The sequence below is a fragment of the Uloborus diversus genome, chromosome 2 (genome assembly GCF_026930045.1).
Source record: "Uloborus diversus isolate 005 chromosome 2, Udiv.v.3.1, whole genome shotgun sequence".
Taxonomy (NCBI): domain Eukaryota; kingdom Metazoa; phylum Arthropoda; class Arachnida; order Araneae; family Uloboridae; genus Uloborus; species Uloborus diversus.
In genome coordinates, this window is record NC_072732.1 from 188,387,610 (window position 1) to 188,414,910 (window position 27,301).

Below are 27,301 nucleotides of genomic sequence, written 5' to 3' on the forward strand. Positions count from 1 at the left end.
ATCAGCAATTAAGCAAATATCACACAACACCGTAAACTCAACGGTTACACACGTATTTACTTCCAAATACGAAAAACAACGCAGCGAAATGCCTCGCAATAAACAGAGCTAATACACTCTCAGTACGAATTCTCAATCGAAACTAAACTTTTTATCACGCGGGACGCTTTTATAAACATCGAAAAGATTCCACAACATTCGAAATGTTTCTCGAAATGCGTAGACCGTTTTCAAATTTTATCAGTGAAGAAAAGAAATAGGGGGATCGTATACTTCAGAAGAATGTAAAGAGGCTGTATATTCATTACGGGGAAACTATTTACAGGTTACGTTACTACAATAATTACTATTTACAGAATTCGTAACAATATTATGAGAGAAAATATTTAATTAACAATCCTTCCTCTGCACCTCTTTGTTGCAAGTACATCAAAGACCTTTTGTGTATAAATTTTCCGAATTTTTCTGAACTTAGCGAAACTATTTATCATAGTTCATTAACGCTCGAAAAGACTAGTTCTAATCAAAATAGTTTTAATTTCCTGGATATCAACATACAAATTGACTCAAATTGTTCCACTACAATCTATGATAAAAGGCGCGAATTTAATTTCACAGTTGACAGCTTACAAGATTTTTCCTCCTGCTTAAGTAAAAAGGTTTTTATTGGCATCACTGTTTCGCAAGCTATCAGAATAAAAAGAATTTGCAATACCATTTCTGCATTTAATCAAGAAATTTCAGTACTCAAAAACATACTTTTTAATAATAACTTCCCTAAAAATCTGGTTGAAAACATTTGCTTAAGTATAGCCTTCGATGAGCATTTCGCTTCTTTTGAAACTGTTTAACTGTGTAAATGTATGATACAACAGTGACAAAGCATTTTTTATGATTCACCGGGGCCGTGGTAGCCTGATCGGTAGGGCATTGGACTCGGGGCCGGAGGGGCTCGGGTTCGATCCCCGCTGGTCGAAGACCCACCGTCGTCATTAAAGGGGACTGGGCGACGTTAAATATGCTCGTGGTCTCAATGTCCTCCAAGTGAAACGATACCTCTGGGGGTGCTAGTACCAGGTAGCTATTAGCTCTTGGACTAGTTCTAAATTCTCATTAACTGTTCGATCCGGTGATGGTGCTGCCATCTATCGGTATATAAAATAATGGAGGCAAGGCACTAGTATGCAGACCTCGACATAAATACAGTTGAAGTCAGTTGTGACTCTTGAATAGAATAGAATAGAATATGAATCACCGGAGTGGATGAATTTTTACACGTGGGAAACAGGCGACGGGTATGTCTCTGGATTAATCTTGATATGATTTTATTTTTGTTTTTACGTTGACAACTGGAAAGGATTTCTATCAGGTTGAACTTCGGATTTGGCTCTGTTTATATGGATTTCAAGGTAAGATAATTTTGTTATAGGCAGGTACTGTCCCGTGGATGGCTAATTATCGGAACTTGTTTTCCTAATTTAGCAAAGGAGAGTCAGAGGGGACATGATTCAGTTATTTAAATTTATCAAAATGAAAGATGTAAATGGATTAAATTTTTGCGGGGAAAGCAGGACAAGGGGTCATTGTTTTAAGCTATTTAAATCTCAGGCTAACTTGGAAATCAGGAAAAACTACTACTTTAGCAGGGTCGTGGGCACTTGGAATAGCTTACCGGAAGAGGCGGTAATGAGCAAGGGAGTGGATAGCTTTAAGAGGGCCATTGATCTTCATTGGGGACTAATTAATTGACTAGGACCAGCCTAGCTGGGCCCAGAGCCTGTTGCTGGTCGTCACATTTGTATTTGTATTTATATTTGTATAATTAGTCGAGGCGAAAACCCCTGCTTTTAGTTTTAGGTTTGAGCTCCAGTTTATTGTTTTTAGTTTAGCAAGTGGTGCTTTTGCCCAATGTTACTCTATATTGCATGTACTGGAGCTTAAACATTCTCTTCTAGTTCATAGTTAAATTTTTGGTCTTTTGACCATAAATAATGAATCCTCCAGGGCTGATGAGCTCTGGATTCATACTTTATCTTTTCCTATTTAATAGCTGCTTGCAATTTTCCTTTTTATCATCATTAATTCTTTACAATTTGTTTAATATTTGAAATTTTGTTTTCTTTATTTTATATATATATATATATATATATATATATATATATATATATATATATATATATATATATATATATATATATATATATATATATATATATATATATATAATATAGTAAAAACACATCCTTATCCACAAATATGTTTTCCGTTAAATAAGGAAAAAAATAATAATAAAATAATAATAATGAAAATAATTGAAAATCCTTGATTTATAAATTAATTAATTTTTAAATCAGCCGTGTAAATAAATGCTGAAAATCTTCCCGCCTGCAGCCGGGTTCGAACTCGAGACCCTAGGGTTGCTGGCCGAGTGTTTTACCGACTAGGTTATTGGGGCAAAAAAAGTTCGAACTATTAATGCAACAAAAAATGCAACACGATTATTATTGATTTAACTTGAATTTATTGCTGCTCCACTCCTATGAGTCATAGCGTGATGTTATATAGCCGATAGCCTTCCTCAATAAATGGAATATTCAACGAAAAATAATTTTTCAATTCGAACCAGTAGTTCCTGACATTAGCGCGATCAAACAAACAAACTCTTCAGCTTTATATTATAAGTATAGATAAAATATCAAAAAAAAAAAAAAAAAACTTTAAAGTACAATTTTATTCTGATGATATTTTCAAACGTACGGTTTGGGTCAAAAATATTCGTTTTATTTTTTCTAATCTTCTCTTTCTTGAGCATTGACCTTCTTGCTTTTGAGTCATTGCTATGCTATCGCGAGATCACAAAATCTGTTAGACGAAATGATATGGAAATTTTGCTTGCAACTTCAGAATGAAAACAACAGCAAAATGTTTTCTGAAAATATGACTCAAAGTCTCACAACCTTGAGAAACCTTTTTTTCTTTGAAGGATGTGAAAATTAGCTATTTGAAACAAACAGCGGTTTAAAAGATAAAATTCTGATGCAGATGACAAAAAAGAAAAGAAAACAAAACAGAGGATGATATATATACGATGATAGCCTGAGACCATGACATGCAGAATGGGGTGGTTTCCTTCCGTCAAAAGTACTACTTTTAGTCATTGAAATGGATAGAATGAGCAAAAAAAAAAAAAAAAAGGACCCAGAAAATACTTTCATTTTCCCAACAGTTTTTTTTAAATTAATTTTTTAAAATATCCGATTTTTCAAATAAGGTGTGGTCTTGATGACGTCACAAATGATGCACTTTTGCCGCATCTTTCTACCATGTTTCCACGTTATGAGAATCAAGAAGCGTATTAAATGTTGCGCTCTATGCTTGCTATCAACCATATCGTTGCTAATACACGTGAGTAAAGATGCGAATTAAATATTTTGCAGTGTGAATGGCATTTCATCATTTGTGATGTCATCGGCAAAAGCGTTAAATGATGAAAGAGCACCGATTTAAGTAATTTTTTTTTATAAATATTAAACGTAAATAAATTATTTAAAAATGGTCAGATCCTATGTTTTTAAGCATGCTCTTTCAGAAAAAAATATTTTTAAACTTTTGGAAACGACCCCATTTGGCATAGTGATGAAGGAAAGATAAATTATGGTATGAGTTCTAAGAGAAAGGTTCAAAACTGTAAAGTCATTGTTGTGTTTTCTCTATAAAGTGCATAGTTGTTATAGATGTACGTAACATAATGTCTTTAAATAAATCAATGTTGAAAAATATTGTTACAATATCTCTCATGTGGAAGTATTTATGGGGAGCTGGAGAATGGATGCCCAATTGGTTTGACCCTGGGCTCTTTGATTTGTTACTGTAACGTTGAAGGTACCTCCGTCACCGGGGGACTGACCTGTCATAGCCACAAGATCATTTAAGTTGCCATCACAAATCAATAACTTTGGGGACTGGATCAGGAGTTGCTCGGCCCTTGATTTAGATTAAAATCTTGATAGATGATGCTTTCATAAATTGTGTGTGTGTCTAAACTGAAGTCGAACTTCTAGCTTGTTAAACGCGATAAATGTTCAATTGGCTTCAAATCAAGAAGTACATTTTACTTCCTGATTTAAACCAATTTACTTAGCAAATTTTTTTACATAGAGGGAAAATATCCTTTTACTTATTTTCTAGATACTGTTAAAATCTAACTATTCGAACCAACTTTTTTTTGTTCGAAAGATCTCGGCAAGGACATGTCATTCCCACATTTCACTTTTTGAGTTGAACAGTTTTTCGTTCAATTTTTAACAGTTCAAAAAAACTTAGCACCCACGGGGAAATTCACGTTCAAATATAAATCCGAAACTTAGAGGTGAATTTGCTTCAAACAAACTTTGTTAGAAAAAGATCTTGATGAAGAACATGAATAAAAAATCTCTTTTCGATTTTAACCATTAACTGTTTGATTTTAAATAGTTCAAATCCCTTAACATTAGCGCCTACGAGGGAACTAAAAGTCAATGTAGATTCTGAACTCAAAGACGAAATTTCTTCAAACACATTTTTTTGCAAATAGCTCTTGATGACCATCTTCCGACTCCGACTCCGAGAATTTTAGAGACGTTGACTCGGACTCCGATTCATGTACCCAAAAATTAGTCGGACTCCGACTCCCCGACTCCGACACTCGCTCCGTAGCTTTGGTAAACATTTAGACACGGAAGGAAAATGACCGACTCCTTTATCCCAAAATAAGTCCGATTCCAACTTCTTTACCCCAAAATAGGTCCGACTCCGTCCCCGCAAACATTGACAGAGCTGCGGACTTTGAGAGAGAGTTTCCGATTAAGACTCCGAGTACTTGAATCAAAAATCTTTGCCTCCGGACTCTGACTCTTTACCCCAAAGTAGATTGACTCCGACTCCGCAGCCATAGTTTTTACTGTGAAATAATTATTTCATATAATGATTAGTTTTTATTCTCTACAGTTTTAAACAGTTTTTGGCAGAGAAATTCAAAGTCCTTTATGTTTTAAAAGATAAGCGCAGACGATTTTTTCTTTTTTGATAAGGAATATTATTTCTTTAAGTTGACATTTTATTGTTATTCATTTTTGAAAAAATAAATTCATTCTTTTCTTTTTTTCATTCGCAACTCCAGAGCTCGAATTACCTTTCGGTGTTTCACAATACTACCAAAAAAGGTAAAACATTCCATTCCACGTGTTTTCTTTGGGGTAAATTACAGGCTTCAGACAGTTTGTGGTGTAATGTAATTTCAGAAGAATAGAAAAGAAAGCTTCCCACAAACACGATGAAAAATTACTGTCATTCACAAAGCGTCCAAGCAAGTTATAAGTTACGGCATTTGTTTGTTTTACTTTTTTCATCCGCCATTAAACAGTGGCTGCAGCGCCACCTATAGTTTATTAGAATTGCGAATTATTTTTTGTCAACAGAGGAAAAACAAGCGTTTTTTTTTTTTTTTTTTTGAAGTGATAACTTCTTATGGGAGGGTAAACCGATTTGTGACATAGCGCGTAACGGCGCAACTCTCGTCTGCCATTCCTTTCGTTCGCGCATACGACAGAAGCGTGCATGCTCGGGGAAATTCTGTTTCTTTACTCTTTGGGTCAGCTTTAAGCGTTAAGTGATAGTAGAAAAAGTAATGAAACTAACAGACGATAGATGATCGTCGCAACATAACGCAATCTCCTAACGAAAAGTGAGTTTAACAATACAATATAACACCAATAACATTGTAAACAATACATATTCAAAACAGCATTTAATCTTTAATTTTATTTTCAAAACAAAAACATTTTTGCGATTAGTTATACTAAAAATATCTCGCTTCATTTAGGGTTTTGAACTGCGGTAAGGTGTACACATTTTAAACGAACTTCATCCCCGCAGACTCCGCAACGCAGGGGTTGGGGACGACCACGAAAACAAAAAAGAACAAATAAACGTTTAATTTGTGCATTACAGAATGAAATCTAAACTGACTTTAACTTTAAAACAATCACTCGTTAAAATGCTAATTATTTTGGGGGAGGGATCCAATAAAGTGTGCGGTTAGGGTCCCTGGGGCTCCTAACCGTGGGGGAGGGGGCGGTAAAATATAGATCCTAACCTGGTCGTAATAATACGCCAATTTTTCGTTTCAGATCTAAGCTTAACCTTGTGGTTTGTTTATGGTGATAACATTTATTTACAATTAACATTTTAAAACAGTATTAAATGTTTAAATTTATTTTCAAAACAAAAACATTTTTGCGAACAGTTATACAAAAAATATCTCGCTTCATTTAGGGTTTTGAACTGTGAAAAGGTATACATAATTAGAACGAACTACCAAATTTCCCCGCATTTGCCGGTATGCCGCAAAATATGGGGGTCACCAGATTTTCAACAACCCTTTCCTGGTCCTTTCCAGCATGCCGGAAAAAACATGGTTAAAAAAAATCTCATAATTTAATACTATAACAAATATATATTCAACTTTAAAAAATAATAATATAAGTTCTATTCTGGGGTGCTAACCACATAAGTATAATTCGTATCTACACTTTTTATCCAAATTACTTTCACTAGGTGGTTCTTTGTAACATATACTACCTAAATACATTGTTTTATGAATATTTGTGAATGGGAAATATTAAAATAAAATTCCCGAAAAAGTGGCATCTATATAAAATACATGGAAGTATAAAAATTTAAAAAGTGATTTCAGATTTCTCATTTTGAGCTCAGCTGCAGATTATCCATTTTTGGGCTTAACCCGGCAGTACAGATCAGTTTATTAGTATTAATAAACAGTTTAATTTTTAACAAATATTTATTAAATATAGTAAGATAACGCATCATCAAACTACCACGAATTTTGTGCATCTCGACGATCTGAAATTTATTGATTCGTTTTTGAAAAGGAGATTACTTTGAGAATTCATTATTATTTTTCCTTGTAGAGTTTGCTTTGTGGTTGAAACAGAGGGGAAAATTTACTTTTGTGTGATTTCAAAATCAACCTTGAATTATCCGGCATGCCCGGAAATTCGAATTTCCCGGCACGCTGGTCAACCTCGCTTTTTTCCGGCATGTCAGCTAATGCGGGGTAATACGGTACATCCCCGAAGACTCCGCAATGCGAGGGTAGGGGACGACCGAGAAAACAAAAATAATAAATAAACATTTAATTTTTTTATCATAGAGTAAAATTTAAAATGTTTCGTAAGTTTGAGTGCTTTTTCTCATAAACGAAATATTTAGAAACGACGCGTTATTTAATCTATTGTTTTTACGCCGACATCAAAACTTATGTTTAAAAGTAGTCTGAATGGTGATCAAACAATAAAATTATTTATCATTTAGAGCAATTTTGAATGCTCTAAATTTTGAATTGAAGAAATTATTATTGTCAACATATATTGGGTGAGTGCAAAAGTTCGTGCGGAGTTGCAATAGATGGCGTAAGAACGGGCGTAACGTGTTGTCATTAATACCAGTATCTACGTAAGTCAGATAGGAAAGGTAACGTGTGCAGCTTTCACTCCAATCAAAATAATTTGTGCAGATACAAACTGCTTCGAGAAAGATTACTTTTAAAATGAGTGTTGATAAAGTGCATTTACGGCACGTTATGTTTTACGAGTTTCGGAAGGGAATAAACGTTGCAGCAGCCGTAAAAAACATTCAAGACGTATATCAAGATCAAGCACCAGCTAAACGAACTGTGGAAAAATGGTTTGCAAATTTCGTTGCGGAGATTTTAAGCTGGAAGACGAGCCATGCTCAGGTCGATCTTCCGACATTGATGGCGACGTTTTGCGTTCTTTAGTTCAGAATACTCCCCGAATTTCAACAGAGAAAGTTGCTACAGCACTTAACGTTGACCGATCAACTGCTTTTCGGCGTTTAAAAAAATGGATTTGATTTAAAGCTCGATATATGGGTGCCCCATTTGTTGGCCGAGAGCAACAAAATCCAGCGAATTTCTGCTGCCGTATCTTTACTCGAGCGGCTCAAAAACGAGCCGTTTTTGAATCGATTAGTGACGGGCGATGAAAAATGGGTACTGTACAACAATGGTCAGTGCAAACGCACATGGAACCAGGCCGGTGAACATGGTGACGCAATGGCAAAGGCCAGTTTGCACCCGATGAAGGTGATGCTCTGTGTTTGGTGGGATTGCAAGGGTATAATTTATTTTGAGTTTCTCCCCGCCGGCCAAACGATTGATTCGGACAAGTACTGTCGTCAATTGACTAATCTGACCCGAGAAATCAAACAGAAACGTCCGAGTTTGTCAAATCGCAAAGGCGTAGTCTTTCATCAAGATAACGATAGACCACACGTTTCAAGACAGACGCTACGCAAACTGAACAGCCTAAAATGGGATGTCCTAACTCATCCACCATATTCTCCTGATATCGCACCATCGGATTATCACTTATTCCGGTCATTGCAAAATCATTTAAATGGAAAAAAAAAAACTTGACCCTTTGAATGCCTTACAAAACGTCGTGTCTTCGTTCTTCGAATCTAAACCACGCAGTTTTTATAATCGGGGCATCCGTATGCTGCCAGAACGTTGGAAGCAGAGGCGTAGCTAGACCCGACTTTCGGGGGGGGGGTCTTCTTTTCTATATACGTATATATATATATATATATATATATATATATATATATATATATATATATATATATATATATATATATATATGTATGTATGTATGTATGTATGTACATATATGTAAATTTTTTTAGTATTAAAAAATAAGAGAGAGGTGAATCTTACATACTTTGGAATGGGGTGCCCCAATTCCAATTCTTGTGTCAAACAAAACAAAAGCAAAGAATTTTTTATTTTTTTAATGTTGTGGAAAATTCAACTTTTTTTTTCTTTTCCCTCCATTTAATTTAAAGTGAAATTTTCTAGCAACGTCTTGTCAAAACCAGTCTTTCCAAATCAGGGGGAAATCAAATATCTAATGAGCGTGTTCCGTTCATTTCAGTGTGACTGCTTTAATTTAGAGGCTAACACACATCTACAAAAGCTGGCATCCCTGAAAACTAATAGATACTTCCATTTCCGCCTGTAAACTGTATGTTTGACTTTCAATCTCATCGATGGTCAGACTATAAAGACTATTTTTACTAACTTGGTTTGCACTAAAAGTATGAAACAAAATAAAAAAAGACTTCTTGAATTATAACCCGCAAAATATGAAATTGCTTTTCATATCGTTATATTTAGATGTTGCTTTTTATGTATTTACATTTATACTAATTCTAAAGCAGTTAATAAAATTTGAATAAAAAAGTTAGGGAAGAAATATTGGCGGTAGAAAGTTATTCGCTCAACATCATACCATCAGTTCTCCTTTCAAGTCTTTATTTTTAATTTTATTAGCTGCTTTAGAATTTACATAAATATCTTTTTGAGAGAGCAACAGCAATTTCGGGTATTATAAACAGAAGTCTTTTTTATTTTCTACTTTTTAATCCGAACCAAGCTAATAGATATAATCTAGATTCATTTCGTTTTTAAACATTTTATTCATGTTTTGCTATGCAGTTTTTCTTTTGAATTAAAATAAAATTACCTTCAGAAGGGTCCGATGGGAATAATGCTGCTTTGCAGACTGTACTTCGTTTTCTTCACACGACGTTAACTTTCTCTTTTTAGAGCAATCGTTTTCGTCATTTTAATTTTTTTCTTTGGATTGAAAAATGCTTGTTATCGGTTTTTCTCGCTTCATTATGCAACAACTTTCACTTAGAATGTACTATTTTAAACAGACTGTACGTTTCCAAAAAAAAAAAACGCAGTAAATACTGGCAGAAAAATCAATGTGATTGCAATGGATACTGGTTAGCAAAGGTCGTTTTGTCTATGACCTATGACACACAGGTAGACCAGACCAACAAAAACCTCTATCGTCTCGAATTCTGGTTATGCTATCATTTTTGGGTTCGAAACCCAATGATCTTTAAAGCAGCAAACAAAAACATTTTCTTCAACTCAGAAACAGAGGAATTGTCTTCAAGAGCCGAGGAGGCAGTGGAAAAAAGTTAGAAATGCGTTCCACGAATAGGCTTTCCAGGAAGATTAACCAAAGGACAGTCGTTTCGCGCACTTTCTTGGAAGAAGATAGTAAAGGGGTGAAATTCACAGGCTTGACATATGTAAGTGGAACATTTCAAGTTCATGGTTAAAGGTCCTTCAAGTTAAAAGCCATTTCGCTGTTATCTGGATTAGTACTGTTCTTTGGTTGCTCTCTTTCTTAAAATTGCGATTCCTTTGAAAACCGAAATGATAGGAGTGAAAAGAAAGTATAAGTTTTTTTCAATTGATGAAAAAAGGAAAATCGTAGAATACTGGCCAAGTTAGATTTGCTGCAATGCTGCAATTGCTAACCTCAAGAAGATAAATAGTGAATCAAAAAAAAAAAAAAAAAAATCAGGGACCAAAAAGCAATAAGACTTTTTCTTGAAAAAGATATGCTTAACGTTTCTTTTACTGTCAAAATGATTCCTTAAACTCGCAATAAAGCATTTAATAATGTAATAATAGAATAAATACCTAACAAAACTAATAAAGAGGAATTTTAATCAAGAGCCCCATATTGTCTTTAGTATCGATTTCAAATTTTCACCATTATTTTTCATATTTCAAATTTCTATAAAAAGTTTCTTAAGCCCCCGTATTTCAAAACTCTTTATCTCGATTTTTTTTCTTTAATGTGAAATTCGAAATGTACAGATTCGACTGTATGCAATATTCCCACTGCGCGGCTCATTCAATTAAATATATTTAACAATTTGCAGAATCAATGACAAAGAAAGGCTGCATATACGTGGATTTAACAAATCAATCTCATTTCTAAAGCGAAGTGTCAAATTTCACTCAAATATCAAAAAATTCGCAGCAGAGGGAGACGTCTTTATGCTTGAGGGTCACACATGGAGCAGATTTTCAATGGCATTAGGGAGGGGGGAGCGAAGTGAATTTTTGACCTTTGTTACTCAGAAAAAAGTCGTTTTGATTTTTTTTCTTTTTCTTTCTTTCTCTTCCCTCTTCTTTTTCTCTTTTTTTTTTGAGACTAACGTTTCGGAGGGGGGGGGGGTTGTCCCCCCCCCATTATCTACGCCCCTGGTTGGAAGATGATTATATACAACGATGGAGGATATATCATTGATTGAATAAAGAGTTTTACTTGCCTAATCACTGTATGACTTTCTTTCACAAACTCCGCACGAGCTTTTGCACTTACCCGATATATATCTCCAAATAAAAGTATTTCAAGTAATATTCAATTTATTCATAAACAGCTTTTAAATTATACACAAGAAAGTTCTGCTTTAATTTGAACCGGAGATTTCAATGTTAATTTTGCTTCTGATCGAGCTAAAAATTTAGTATCATTTCTGCAATCCAAATTACAATTACAAATGATTAATAAGCCAGAAGAAGCCACTACAAGTCAAGGAACTGTACTTGATGCAATCTTTGCAAGATTTTTAGATAACATACAGTGCAAAAATTTCGTTACCTATTATAGCTACCATAAGCCAATTGTTACTTTCATAGGATTAAGTAATGATAATAATTTAATCCTATGAACGTTATCACTTCTGCCGAGTGTCCCGTGACGCACATTCTTTTTATTTGACGTATTTATTTTAATAAGCCTATTATTTTTAATTACTCTTGAAAGCAATTAAAGTTTTCCTTAGTCGAAAATAATATGCGGGAAAGTAAGTAGGCTAGTTTAGTTCTTTGTGGAACTTCTTGTTGTTAATGAATTACAACAAATTTTGCTCAAGGAAAAAAACTGCCTCCCCCCCCCTTCCCTCAGTTCTAAATCAGCCTATGGAACCAAAAGTAGGAAAATACGACTATAATGAAATATGCTGCCTTATTAGGTGTATTTAATATCATAGTAAAGGGGGGGGGGATACAGCTGCCATTCAGAGGCGTGCACAGAAATTTTGGGGCCCGTCACAATTGACTTTTACAGCCCCCCTCTACATTGTTCACTCCTACATCCCTACATAAAGTACACCCGTCATTTTAAAATCTCGGGCCCCCTTCTGACTCCGGCACAAGCCAACAAGTGTGCCTTCTCCCCCCTCCCCCTGTGCACGCCCCTGCTGCCAATATCATCCCTACTCGCAATGAGTTACTTTTAACATTATTGTACAATTTTGTTCTTTCTATGCTTAGATTCAGTGAACCTTTATTCAAACTGTGGAAACTTTTAACGAGGGTAGCCGTATTTTATACCTTGTCAGGTGAAATACGTACAAAAGTCATTACCATCCAGCGCAAAAAGTTATAAACATGTGGTTGATAATGATAGACAGAGGATAAAATGGATACGAAAAGCATTATTTCTAATATTTTAGATGGCTGATTTTTAAACTAGGGAACTTTAATTTCATAAACTTAATTAGAGGACTCATTAGAAAAATTAGAAGAGTATTTTTAAAACTTTTCAATGCTTTACCTTTTAGTACATTTATTTTAATTTCAGATGATAGTTAAAGATTAGTTAATTAATCGATTTATGAATCAAAATTATAGAAAACTATATAGTATGAAAAAAATTGCATAGTGACTTTTTGTCAAGTTTGCTAGTTAAACCCGCAATATTCATTAAATTAACGAAAATGTTTTATGAACTTTTGCAGTTAAACAGAAATATTACATAACTTGTGTTTCTAAAATATGCCAAACTGCACCCCTTATGAAAAGTTGAAGAATTTGGGATGCAAAATAATACTTTTCTGCTAAACTACCTTTATATATGAGTTTTTTTTTTTTTTGGTTGATTTTTGCTATGTAATATACACCAAATTTTTACCCTTTAACCCTCCACCCTCCCGAAAGCTTTGAAATGACTGATTTTCTTGTAATCCTCCTTTACTGTTTTAACTACTCGCATAAAAGAGAAAAACAACAATCAAAGTTTTCATCATAATGAAGTTTAAAAAAAAAAGAGATTTTCAAAGACGACAGCTGCATTTAAACCGTTAATGAATGAGATGTCTTCAACGAAGCCAGATTATTCTACTTCGAGCCAAAACAGGTCAAGAGAGTTCATCCTTCATGTCATCACATAGCTGTTCCTCGTCACGTTTTGTCAAGTTTCTGAGGTTACGTGGAAAACGAAACTTCGAAAGTAAAGTAAACAACTAAAAGCTGTGTTCATTTCGCACGAGTTCCTTCGTTTAAATGAGATCCTCGCTAATACGATTATTCATCCATAAAAGGGGTGTTCCTCCCCTCTAAGAGCAAGGGCGCATCCCCCCAAAATAACCACCAAAACTCCCCCCAAAACAGGTGCCCTCTTCCCCCAAAAGAAAAAATACCCCCCCCCCACAAAAAAAAAGAAAAAAAAAAGAATTTTGACCTCTTGCATTCAAATTATGTTTTTCGCAATCACGAGTGTGTGTGTGTGTATGTAGGCGTGTGTTTATGCGTGTAGGGGGAGGGGTATGCGTGTTTGTGTGTAGGGGGTATATGTATGTGTGTGTAGGCATGTGCATTTGTGTCTGTGTGCAGGTATGAGTGTGTAGGTAGTTGTGTGTATGAGTGTTTGTGTGTGGTGGGGAAAGTGTATGTGTGTGTAGGCATATGTGTTTGTGTCTGTGTGCAGGCATGAGTGTGTGGGTAGTTGTGTGTGTATGTGTAGGTGTCTGTATGTATGTGTAGGTGTTTGTATGTATGCGTGTGTGTGTGCATGTATGTGTTTAAGTGTGTGTATGTGTTTGTGTATGTGTATGTATGTGTTTGTTTGTACGTGCGTGTATGTATGCGTGTAAGTGTAGGATATTGACGCAACCTGGAGACGGTTTTCGCTAGAGGAGCAGCACCGTGAGGAGCCGGTCGACGGTGATGCTGCAGAGGGTGCTGGTGGGAAAATAAAATGATAGCACATCGAAACAGTCAAATGAAAGCAATAAGCAATCGTGATTGCTCAAAAAAAAAAAAAAAAAAACTGATTTTGGGGAGTTCTGATTAAAGGATGAAACTGGGAAAATATTGCAATGGCAGAAATCTGGGAAATCCTTTTCCCGGAAATTTAAATTTGCCACAACCTCACAACCATATCATTTACGATATACACTTTAAATATATATATATATATATCAATCAATCAAATCGATTTCAGGAAGAAGTATCACTGTTTTTGGGTCTGAGAGCCCATTCTAAAAACATCGATACATTTTCAATTTTCAACACAAGGACAGATCCAAAAGTTTTTCAAGAGGAGGGGGCAGTTGATTTTTTAACTTACTACGTATTTAATTAAAACATGTTTTTTTTTTGGGGGGGGGGAGGACAACATTTTTATCTACCGGGGCAAATCTCCTTTCTACTAACATCGCCAAAAATCGTCTGATGTTGTACCTTTGAAACTTCAATTCTGAAAAATTTCAGAGAAGGAGATTCGAATTAGAACTCTATTTTATTCCTTTGTGTCGTCAAATATGGCCTACATTTGCGTTTAAAGTCTTTAACTCGGAAAATTTGCCGGTGCGGGGTCTCTCAAGGGAGGGGCGATCGCCCCTTTCCTTGTATCCGTCCTTGTTTCAGCAACACATGGTTTCAGGAAATATGAGCTCAAATTCAAGCCCATGCATTGCATTAACATTATATCACTATTCACTTTTGTGGTATTTTAAACATCTATTTTCTGTAATTTTTTATGAGTTGTTAAATGTAATTAACATTCAGATTATAATTCAATAATAATTGATATGTTTTGGTACATAAAACTGATTTTATAAACATAATATTGTTTTCGTAGTCTGTTTGCAGCTTTAGGATTGCATTATTAAAAATATACTATTCAAAAATTGAAGGAGAGACCAAGCAAAGCAATTTTTGAATGGAAAAAGGGGCACAGGATTCCAGCATATATAAATTAACCTGCTGAATGGGGCACTGAAAACAGTTCTATTTTTTGATCCAAAGCAGGAGCACAGCAAACCATTATCCATCATCATCAGAGGTGTTCATTTGTGCTGCGAACTTGGAGCCCTTTGTGACCACGACAGATTTAAGGTACCCCACTCACCATTAGCGTACACGGAGGATTTTCGACCCGCGGGCATCGAATCCGCTATTCTCCAGTTACGCGTCCAAAGCTTTTCATTCAAGCTCGCTTTGAACTTTGGGAGGGCAGAAATTCTCAATTAGCAATATGGAACTTCAAATTTCGCCAAATGATGAAAAGTTTGGCCGACTGGAACTCCAAACTTTGCCGAATCGTCAGACAAAACATACCAATTAAAGACATTTTTGGGAGGTCACAGTGACCTGCCGTGTCCTCCCATCGGGGTGCCCCTACCCACAGTCACTGCTTTTTGTACACTAAATGGTATCTAACTTCTTTTTAGCGGTGACAATGGGGAGGCGATTATTTTAGTAATTATTGTATCTCAAAGGGTCTCAGTTTCCTACACCCTTCATTGCGGCCATGACTTAAAAACTTAATTTATTAGTATTTCTAGTTTTACAGAGTCAACCTTTCCCAAACCGCAGACTCATGCGTGGAATACTACATTGCCTTCAATCCTCCAGGGTGTCATCTCATTATTTCGACAAAAAGATCACCTGCGAATGACAATGAAGGGTTTTGATGTCAATTCCTGAATTTACAAGCAAGATATCCTTCTTCAAATACAGTTACCATTCGTAGACTTTGGCGCTGAGTCTTGCAACAGCCGATATTGCAAAAGTTTGGACTCGGGTTGTTCATCATTTTGACGCTTGTTGTTCGTTCAAGGTTTACGATTTGCTATATAAAAACCGAGTTAGATCGTGAAGACATTAATACAGTTTCGGATTGCATTTTGTTCGTGTTTATTTATTAAGCTCAGTTTGTAAACAACTGTTCATCATGAAAGTACTGGTAAGTTAAATTTTTATTGGATGTGAGGATTTATCTTTTTGTGAGATCATTGATTTGATTCTTACAATTAACTTTCAGCACGGATAAAAAGTAAATAAATAATAACAAACACTCATTCTTTTCTGCAATTAAAGATACTCTTTTGTTCTGTAAACATGGAGGAAAAAAAAAAAATCTTCTCAAATCTAAAATAATCCCGTCATTAGGAAATTTAAGCAAGCAAAAGTTTAGTAAATCACGTTTATTTATTTTTACTTTTGCAAACAATTTTATCATGAACTCTCAAAGACTTAAGTTTTATTTTGTCACTAAAAATAAAAAAAGCATATCATTTGTCCCACATTGGTATCTTTTTCCTCATTAAAAAAAATATAATAATAATAATTTCGAATTATTTTTTTAAAACTGCTTTTTCAAAAACAGAAAATTGAAAATCTCAGGAATAAAAGTGTTTCATTGCAATTTTAAGCACCCGTTGCTTTGTCTCTTTCAAAATGAACACAAGATCAAATATTTACCATACTTTGGCGCGTCTCCACTGGCGCACTGAGTGCTTACGCTTGCTGCCTACCGCGTTTCCACGTTATGATAATTCAGAAGCGAATTAAATATTTCGCTTTTCGCTTGCTATCAACCATATCGTTGCCACTACATATGAGTAAAGAAGCGAATTAAATATTGCGCTCTGCGCTAATGGCATCAGTGCAAGGCATTTCATCACTTGTGATGTCATGTGCAGAAGCGTAAAAAATGAAAGCTCGCCGATAACATAAAATTAATTTTTTTAAACATTTAACTTTGCCAAATTGTTTAAAAAATGGTCCGATCCAATGTTTTCTCCTCTTTCAGAAAAAATACTTTTAAAGTTTCGGAAACGACCCCATTGTGACAATTTTTGAAAAAATATCTATTCTAAACTTTAAAAAAAAATAAATAAATAAAATAAAAATAATTGAAAAATTAAAAATGTAATAACAATAATGTAGTTTTTAGTCAAAAAAAAGATGAATCGAGTTAAAAAATTGTTGCTGAAAAATAAATTTCATTCCTCAACACCATCGATACTACTTTTAAACATAATTTTTGAAGTCGTCGAAAAACGATAGGTCAAATGATTTGTAACCACATTACGTTTATATTTTTCAGAAAAAGTACTCACAATTAACAAGAATGAAACATTTCTATCGCTACACAAATATGCGAATGCTATTGATGAACCCGGGTCCATTAAATTTTATTTTTGTAATTGAATTATGATTACGTATGATTTCATCAATCGTTTTTGCGTGTGCTTCGAAAATTCCGTTTAAAACATCTGTGTTCAAAGAATAAAATTATATTATATATTTTGGAAAGATTTCCAGCAGCATCTTTGAAGTCGGTTCTAGTTTTGTTTAAAATCTATTTTATATTTCATTCTTTTTAGTGTAATTGTATTTCAGACATAGTATCATGCTGTCATAACGAAACTTCATCTCATTTTTTCATACAAATGCTCTACATTGAGTACATAAATTATGCTGTAAATGCACTATCAATAAGGACTATGTGGTTTGAACAATTTCTTTAGCTAATGCGCCACTTAATAATAGTTTAACTTTACATGAATATGTGTTTAGATATTGAAAAGAATGTGAAGCGTAGAGATAATTAATACAAAATATCAGGTTACGGTTTCTGGGAGGGGGGGGGTGATCTTTAGCTTTAGCAAGTTCTTTGTTTTAAATTTAATTCAACGGGTTATTAAAAAAAAAACCATAATGCACGATAAATTAATTTTTGTTCTTTATGAAACTTGAAATTTTCTATAAAAAAAAAACCCCCAAGTGTTCGCGTGCGCCCCGCAGATCTTTTGTAGTCTGTTCTACTGCTGTTATAAGTGATGAATTATTTATTATAGTCATTTTTACTAGTGATGTTCCGGATATCCGTATCCGTATCCTTGGATATCCGAGGGAAAAAAATAAAGATCCGTATCCATATCCGTATCCGCTACTTTTTTGACGGATTTTAAACGGATCTTTTCTATTCTAAAAATTCTTAAATATTTGAATAAAAGACTCTTAAATTCCATTTAAATTAGTTTTTATTCCCTATTTAAATTATAAGGTATCATTTCAAAAGCCAATTTGTACCCCCCGTTCCAAAAAGAAACGGGTAATACGTTTTAAAAGTGTAAGAGTGTCTCTATTTATGGCATCGTAACTCCTAAACAGATGAACCGATTTTGATAGTTCTTTTTTCGTTCAAAAGGTGACGTGATCGAAAGCTTGGTCTCGTTTTTGCAGAACTTGAATTACCGGAAATATTAATAAAAACCAACTTAACGTATTTCAGAATTATGGTAGTAAAAATTTACCCGTACGTTAATAATATTGGCCCCAAATTCAAAGAACTAAGTTTTCTGCGTTTGATATTTGTTTGGAATTTCCAAGTTATATATAATAAAAGCTATATCATATTAAGGAAATTTTAAATGCAATTCAAAGCCTTTATATTCGTGATCGGTAGCTATTTCATAGTCGGATAAGGAGAAAAGCTCAATGATTAAAAATTTCTATCCGCTGTCAGTTCATATTTGTTAATAATGTGTGTTCTGACCCGCGAAATCCATCTCAATATCAGGTCGGCATGTTTTTTTTATTTTAATTTTTAGTTTAATATTAGTTTCTGTTATTGATTTGGGGTTTCTGTTATTCTTCATTTTGGTTTTTCTCGGCATTCTTCAAAAAAAGTGAGACTAAATTCTCTATTTACTGTTTGTAAAGGTGTTCCCGGCTCTGTTATTCTGTCGGTCGGAGTAAGTGGAGTGGAATGGGTCAGCGCCGCATTTATGCTGAAATAAAATACGAAAAATATTTCTAACCTGTCCAGTAGCAACTTTGCACTCTTGCCCCTGTATCCTACATCTACCGAACAAGTTAGAAATAATTTATCACATTCTATTTAAGAATTAATGCAGCGTTGACCCGTTCCTTCCAACTCTCCCTCAATTTTAACGGAGATTTCTTTACAGAGTAAATCATAGTCTTGAGTATATTTTCGCCGCAGATGACATTTTTTGAAGAAGCAAAAATACCTTCCGTAAAAAAATTAAACACTTAGATAGTTGAATTGGGTAAAAAAAAAATTGAAATCCGTATCCGTATCCGCGGACCTTGACACTATTAATAAGCACAATAGTTTAGAATGCTATTAAGTACTACTGAGTAACTACATTATTGAAATAGTTTTATAATTGATACACACATAAGACAAATCGTATATTCAAAAGCAGAATAGAAGGATCAACAGACGGGGCCAATTACTTTTTACCAATCAAGGAACGCCGTAAAATTTGAATGGGCCCCGACAGTTGATCCTTCTATTCTGCTTTTGAATTTATGATTTGTCTTATGTTTGTATGCATTATAAAACTATTTCAATAGTGTAGTTATTCAGTAGTGCTTAATAACATTCTAAACTACTGGGCTTTAGATTTTTTTTTTTTGGGTTTTTACACAGTCGGTTTTTTAAAAAATATATATATATAACTAGCTGTACCCGACGCGCGTTGCTACGCCAACAAAAAAATACATCATTATACTGATTTTCATGACAATCGGTTGAACGGGGCAGAAGTTGCTACTCTGCAGTGCCACCTGGTGGCGAGTGGCTTCAATGAGCATATTATGCACCTTAAACGTGGAAAAATACATATATACAAGCAATTTTCATAATAATCGGTCCAGGTATCAAGTGAAGCCGTGACTATAACTCAAATTTTGTACTCACGCAGTTTGCAAGATCAATCAATCGCTAAAAATATCAAATAGAAAAAGTTTTAAATCCCCCTGTTGCATGAAAATCCACAAAACAATAAAGAAAGAATTTATTTGTTCAAGCTCAAGAAAAATGGCAACTGCTAACTTCTTATCAATGAGATCTTTCACGCGAATTAATTTCTGCAGCCGATAATTTTATTCGTATTTATCCAATGGATTGTGACTTAAATTGGAATAAAAAAGGAACTATCGATTGGATTTTTTTCGAACTGGTCTCTAAACATTCCCAGTACCAAAAATAACAAACGGTGAAAGTTTCAGCCAAATCTGCCGGGTAGTTTTTGAGTTCATGGATGACATACAGACAAACATTCATTTATATATATATATATATATTATTTTTTATATACTTTCCTTTTTCTTTTTTGCAGGGAGCACTCTTCTTCCTCAGCTTCTTGGTAGCCACAATCAGTGCCGCAAGCTACTATGTTCCTTCTTCCTACATTAGTGGATATACTTACCCTGCAGCTGCAGTTGTAGCCCCAGTGGCATATGCACCACTGAGTTATAAGTACCGTGTCCCAAGTACTACTTTCGTCAAGTACCACAATCCCGTGTCTTATGATTTAGTCGTCCCCAGCTACGGTTTGGAGTATGATTATTTGAGGAGATGATTGAGTAAGTATTTTTACTTAGTTTTTAATCAATCTCTTTTGAATCAGATTGATAAATAAAAGCCAAGTCTTAATAACATTAAATGAAACATTTTACACGAGAAATTACAAATTACAATGGGAATTATTCATCCTCAACTAACTACGTGAGAGAAGTTTATTCCATCACGGGAGGAAGGGGGGGGGGATATTAGAGCACGAACAACATTTCACGTCGCATTACCCTGCCAATGAAGATAAATTGAAACTTTTATCGTCATTCAAGAACTAAATGCACAACTTGTTGTGTGATCTTCGTCAAATTAGGTACAGATGTATGTATACTAATCGCTATTTGATAATCTAATGCCATTTTCAGCCTGATATTTTAGTTCTATTTGTTGCTATTTCAGTCCCTGGAGAGGTTCATTATCGGAAGAGGAGGGAGGAGGAGGAGGGAAGAGTAATACATAAAGTAATAATTGAACACAAATTACAAAGAGTTGGAGCTAGGCCTGAGATTTTTCAACATTGAAGTCCCCAAAACGTAGTTTTTGGATATCTTTGATTGCTTTAAGTAAGGTGACTCCTGGGTTTTTAGAGTCTTCGGCTCCGATTCTGACTTATTTATGACAAAATCAGCTCGAATCCGACTCTGAATCCGCAGCCTCGGCAGAATTTCAGATTCGGACGGTAAATGACCGACGAGGACTCTTGGAGTTAGAAAGCCATCCACTCCTGACTGTGACTTCGCATCCCTGCTCCCGATGCGGAATTGCTCTGCGAATTCAATTTAGTTGAGAGTGCCTAAGCGGAATGGACATACAACAGATCTTCAACATACAGTTTAATCATGCAACACAGTCGCAGATGATTGGATACCGTCACATAAGCAAAGCAGCTGTTCACTAATTATTTTCTGTATTTTATCTGAAATTGTTCCCAAGAATTTTTGTTATGAAATAATTAGCATCAGAATGTTTCATAATATAAATTTAGTACAATCATATTTTCTAAGCAAAAATTATATACAACCATAATTTCTAACCGTAAATTCAGTACAACCACAATTTCTAAGCCTAAATTAAATACAATTTTAGTTTATAAATCTAAATTGAATATAATCACAATTTCTAAACAAGTCATGTAATTTGTGTCACTAATGTATTTCTTTTCCCTTACAGATTGTCTAACGCATGTAAGGTACCGAAACAGTTCAGAAACAGGATGGCGGGGAGAAATGAATGTTAATTTATGAATACATATTATGTTAAACATTGCTGTTCAAGTTTGTAAAAGACTGTTATAGTTCTGTCCATATTTATAAATAAATGTACTTAAAAGGAATTAATGCGGCTCTTTTCTGTAAAGTTATGATATAATTTTCAGACAGGGTTTAAATTTAAAAAAAAAATAATAATAATTTGCCGATTCTTAAAACTTGATCAAGCTGTTATGTCGGGGAATACAACCTACATTGGAACCTCTAAGAACAAGAGGCCCGTGTGGCTAAATGTGAAGCAAAACAAAAATGGAAAGCAGAGCATCATAAACTGAATTTAATAAGAAACTGGCTTAGCTAGGCACATTTTTCCTAAAGATGAAAATGGCGTTTCTTTTTTTAAATATTGTTTTAAAAGATAATATAAAATAGTTACTCAAGTCCAATTTAGGAATAATATGCTTGAAGGAAGCATGCGATATGTATTTTATACAAGACACTTAAGATTAATTGAGGCAGTGAGAAGCAAAGGGATGTAAGTGGCAAAATTAAAAATTTGGACATAACCAGTACAAATGGCAGGTGAACCTCTCCTCTGTTTCAGGGCAAGAGATAGTACTAGTAGCCCTGGTAGGTGCTGCTATATAGCATGATTTAGAAAAGAAAAATCATGGAAAGCCTACTTAGGACGTTTTCTTTAAACGCGTTTTGCTCAAAACTTTAAAATGTCCATTTGCATCCTTTTGCTTCTCACTGCTTCAATTGCTGAAATGTCTGCAAACTGAATTATTATCATCAATATTCATTTTCAAAATATCATGCAACTGCACTACTGTTCGGTTGACAAACAAACGAGCCTATAGAAGTTTCTACTGGTTGCCATAATGAAATCTCCAGAAAATTAGCAACACATTTGTAATACTACTCGTCGCCGCTAATTTAAATTCTCTGCTCAAACTGAGGTAAATTATTTGTCTCTGCTATTTGGAAAGGGGGGGGGGGGGCTGTTTAATTTCATATTCTTGATTTGAACCACTGGTCTAACGTGGGAAAAAAATGTTAGTTCAATAAAGGAAACATTTTATTTTTAATTCTTTCACTTGTATCTTCTTAACAAAATTCACAATCTCAAATAAAAACACTGGGTCATAAATCTTATTAAGTACAATTTGTAATGCCACAACAACATTTATTTCAGTTAACAAGATTTTGTAGGATTCAACTGGTGTATCTCGAATAAAAACACTGGGTCATAAATCTTATTAAGTACAATTTGTAATGCCACAACAACATTTATTTCAGTTAACAAGATTTTGTAGTATTCAACTGATGTATAAATTCGAAATATGATTATAGAGGAGAAAAACACAAATCTCGTTATAACACAAGCTATGTTCATGCTCAGTAAGTTACCGCCCTACAGCCAGGACTAAGGCAGAAACTGCAGTCCTCGGCTGGAATTGACTGAGCTCGCCATGTATTTCATTTTTACAAGCTGTGTTATTTGAAGACAGATGCAACTTCATCCTCGTAGCCTTTGAAGCTTCGGTTTTATAACTTAAATGCCAGTTCATAACTTTTTGATGGCTTTTATACTTCTAGTCCAATATGAGTGGACTTCCCCTAGTATATTTTTCATTTTCAATTAGGGGAAGGTCGTTTAGTATCGGACAAGGACTGCTTCTTAATTCCGCCGCCAGGGGCAGCACGTACTGGGTCAACATAGTGTGCCGTATTGGGGAAGAAAGCCACAGACGCCATACTGGTTCAAATCAACCGTTTGTTCTGGTGTGCAAAGCTAGTTGTTTGTTTTTTGAGAGAATTGCAGTGCACGAACTTAACTTACGTGGCATATATTTACACATAGAGTAAGTTATATTGTTTCATTGTTATACCTTTAGACTGATAGTATATTAATCTAAGTATTATGAGCTATAAAAGTGTCTAGCTTCAGTAATAACCTAGTGGTGGTTAAACAACGGTAGCTTTACAGTCGGGTTGTAGCGGACAAACCGTTTTCGGGTTGTATCGGACAAATTTACTGGCACCAAAATAAAATACTGATGGTGTTTTTCTTTGTGCAACAGGTTGAAATGGAAAAATCACGACATAAATGGGATGAGAAACAAATATGAAAGAAGCCATTGAAAAAGCTTGACTTAATAAAATGACAAATAGAGAAGCTAGTAAAAGATATTTAGTCCCAAAAAGTACTTTGGGTGAAAGGATCACAGCTTTTCATTTTTAGACTTGTATACTATTCTAAGTAACCAACTACTTTGTTCGTTTCATTTTTTTGCACATTAAAATGTTATTTCTGAACTATTTGTTTTTATTTCGACATTTTTAATGTTTTGTTCGATACAACCCTCCAAAATTTAAAATTGGCCAAAAATAGAGTTTGACAAAAATTTGTTTAAAAAATATGACTCCATGTTTTTTTACCAAAGTTTACAATTTATGTTAGATAACTTAGTACAGCATAATTTAGTGTAAAAACTAATTCTTTACAAATAAAAACAAGTAGTGTTATGATTGAAATGGCTTAGGTGTCCTATACTATCCGACCTTCCCCTATAGTTGTTTTTTCATAGTTTCTTTTTGTGTAATAAAGCTTCCGTAGATGCATTTCTATCATTTTTTTTAGTTAAAATGATTATTTTTTACTTTAATTTTTGTGGAGAAATAGGTTAAAAATACAAAATCCATATCCGTTTCATTAGACGCAAGAAGGATTGATTTTTTTTCCTTCTTTTTTAAATAATAAATGCTGGACGGGTGTGGGGAAACATCTGTAAAGTAAAATGTCTGTCTTTGCTTCCCTTCCCCTCAGTAGGGCAATTCTTAGCGCTACCACAGCAAGGCCCATTTTGAGCATTTGAAGTATTATAATTTGCAAAAATATGTTAGAGTTGGAAGTTTTTGTTTCGCTGGATGTATAAATACTGATCAATAACCCGCTGCATATTGTATAAAAAATGTCCAATGTTTTTTAATCTTGTGTCTTAATTAAGAAATGAAATACACATTTTGACACTTTTACTTTCAATAAATGGATTATTTACTGCTAAATGTAAAATTAATAAATACTTCTTGAAATTCCAGTGATTTTTCCACTAAAGAAAAAATACTTGAAGGCTAATTTGATGGAAAAAAATCTACCTTTTAGATCTAGAAAGAAAAAAAGAGAGCTTAAAGGACCTCTCCAAAAGTCTTATAACTGTGAGATGATTTTACTACAGAAACAAGTGTAAAAGAGCGTTTTTTTCTACAATAGGATAGGACAGTGGTTTTCAAACTTTATTATTTCCTGCCCCCCTTTTGTTACAAAAAAATTGTTACGCCCTCTTCAATTTTTGTAATTTCATAAATTTTATCCTTAAATAACAATTTATTTAATGCGCTAGAAAGAAAATATTATACTTTATTCAAAATAGTTTTGTTTACCAAATCACAAGACATTTAATTTTTTATTATTATAGTTTAATGAGAATAATCATAATTTTAATACTTCCACAACTCGTACACGAAAACAGAAAAATAAACTGCAATTTTATGCTGTGAAATTTGAAGTACTACAACATTAATGAAATATTAATGCAATAGTAATGCGATAAGTACAGGCTTGCTTTTAAGTGCAAAATTTCTCAAACCGAGGTGTCAATCAGGGCTGAGGAGTTGGAGGGAAAATGACCGGCTCCAACAATTTTAGAGCATTCGGATTTGACTCCGACTCCTTTGCCTAAATATTTTAAAATTAGTTCGACTCCGACTCCGCAGCACTGGCAGAGTTACAGACTTTGAAGGAATATGAACGACCCCGAGTCCGACTCTTGGAAGTTTAGACCATGGCCCCTCTTAATTCTTAAAGGCCGTGCCAATCACTGAAACTCATGGCAACAAAGAGGGCGCTACAGGGAGCCCCCGTTTCTATTACGTTGCCAGTGATTGGTGGATGCAGGGGTTTCTATCAGCACCTCTTGCGGTCAAAATGGACGACGTCCAATCAAAAATAAAGAAGTTTGAAACGTTGACATTGATTGGTGGATGCATGAGCGGATCGTAGTTGCATCGGTTTAATACAGAAAAGTCCGAAATCGTCAAGGCCCGTTAAGCGTCAGCGCCATCTAGTGGGGCCATGTTTAGACCTCGACTCCCAACTCCAACTGCGACTCCTTACCCCAAATCAGTTGGACTCCGACTCCAACTCCGGATCCCGGGTGTCAATCATATCCATGTTCTTAATGTAAGATGCTCAAACTGTTACCTTCGCAACGGTAAATGTTGTACCGTAACGGTCAAACTCTCGAATGACACAGTTACTGCGTTTTGCTGATTTTTATTTTCTGACACCAATTTGATTCGTTTTTAATTAAAAATGTTATTTTGGTAACAGTTGCATGAGCTCTCCTTTCAATTATTCCATGCCTCAATAGGGAGACGCGCTCCGCAGATAGGAAACTACTGGGTTTAGGGGTCTGGTTGTTTTCCGTGCACTTGCAGTGCGCTTGCAGTCAAAATTGTTTTACAGAACTTATTTGCTTAATTAAGAATGGCGAAAATAGATTATTCCTTGGCCTGGGCTAGACGTCAACTATTAAACGTAAATTCTGAAAGAACCTCAAACACGAGAGCTCTTCTAAAGGCATGTTTAACAGCAATCACCTTTCTTCGAGTTAAAATAAAAGACTATCTTCGGGGATATACTCGTATAAAATTTATTAATTATGCGGAAGCAGGAAAGGCTTTTGTGAAAACGTGACTTAAAGTGAATAAAATTTGAAAAGATTCTGTTAAAAAAGTATAAAGTGACTAAGTCAAGTGGTAACTCTTTTTCGGAACTTAAGACTTAAGAAATCCAACTCAAGCACTTAAAAAGTAAGGGGAGCATAATTTTCGAGAATTAAAAAAATAATGAAAAAAATGAAGAAAATCAACGTTTTAAAGCAAAAATATTCTATAATTGGGGGTCACTACCCCCGATTACTATATCCCTCCGAGCTTTCTCTGCTCACTTACTATCACGACTAATCCCACTCCCAAGATCAGCGCTTGTATCAAACTACAGTCAACTCTCGATAACTCGAAGTTCCAAGGGAACCGGCTAAAACGTCCGAGTTATGGGAAGTTTCCACAACAGTCTCAAGAGTTTAGGACCCACTGAAAATTTCAAGATAAAGGAATATTCGAGTTTTCAGCTTCAAGTTATCGAGATCCGTCTGTATTTGTCTTTGTGTAAGCTTCTGAATATATCGATATCAGTGTAAACAATAATTTTTTAAAATTCATTTTATCTGAGGAAAGCTTAAGGCAAGGTACCACTGAAGCACTGGCCACTACTGGTGTGTTTAACTTATAATGTAGCTTTAACAGTTATCTTGTGCTATGATAGCAAGAATTAGACATAAAACTACAGATGAAAACTGGAAATAAGTTTTGCGTTTTACTGAAAACACAGATATTTTTTAACAACATTTCCCAATTCAAAAAATGCGTGTCTCGTTGTTCCTACTGACTGGGGGAACAGTGAGACAAAATTACATTTCGTTTTATTTATTTTTTCGTTTGTGTGAATTCATAGTTTTTCTAGGTCCACTTTTACAATACCTATATTACAATGACAAACGAGCTGATGTGTGCATCACATGACTTCCTTTTACGCCAATTTAATGATAATAGCGCCTTGGAATAAGCAAGGAAACAGTAAATATTTTCACCCTAGTTTCTTGCGAACCG

The 27,301-nt window shown here is 34.6% G+C and overlaps 1 long non-coding RNA gene across 1 annotated transcript; it reads left to right on the forward strand.

Moving 5' to 3' along the window:
• Nucleotides 1-1,279: 1,279 nt before the first annotated feature.
• LOC129235268 (uncharacterized) lies at nucleotides 1,280-21,657 on the forward strand. Its single transcript, XR_008581579.1, has 3 exons — nucleotides 1,280-1,409; nucleotides 20,122-20,368; nucleotides 21,528-21,657. It is a non-coding gene; the product is annotated as an uncharacterized LOC129235268 (long non-coding RNA).
• The last annotated feature ends 5,644 nt before the right edge of the window (nucleotides 21,658-27,301 follow it).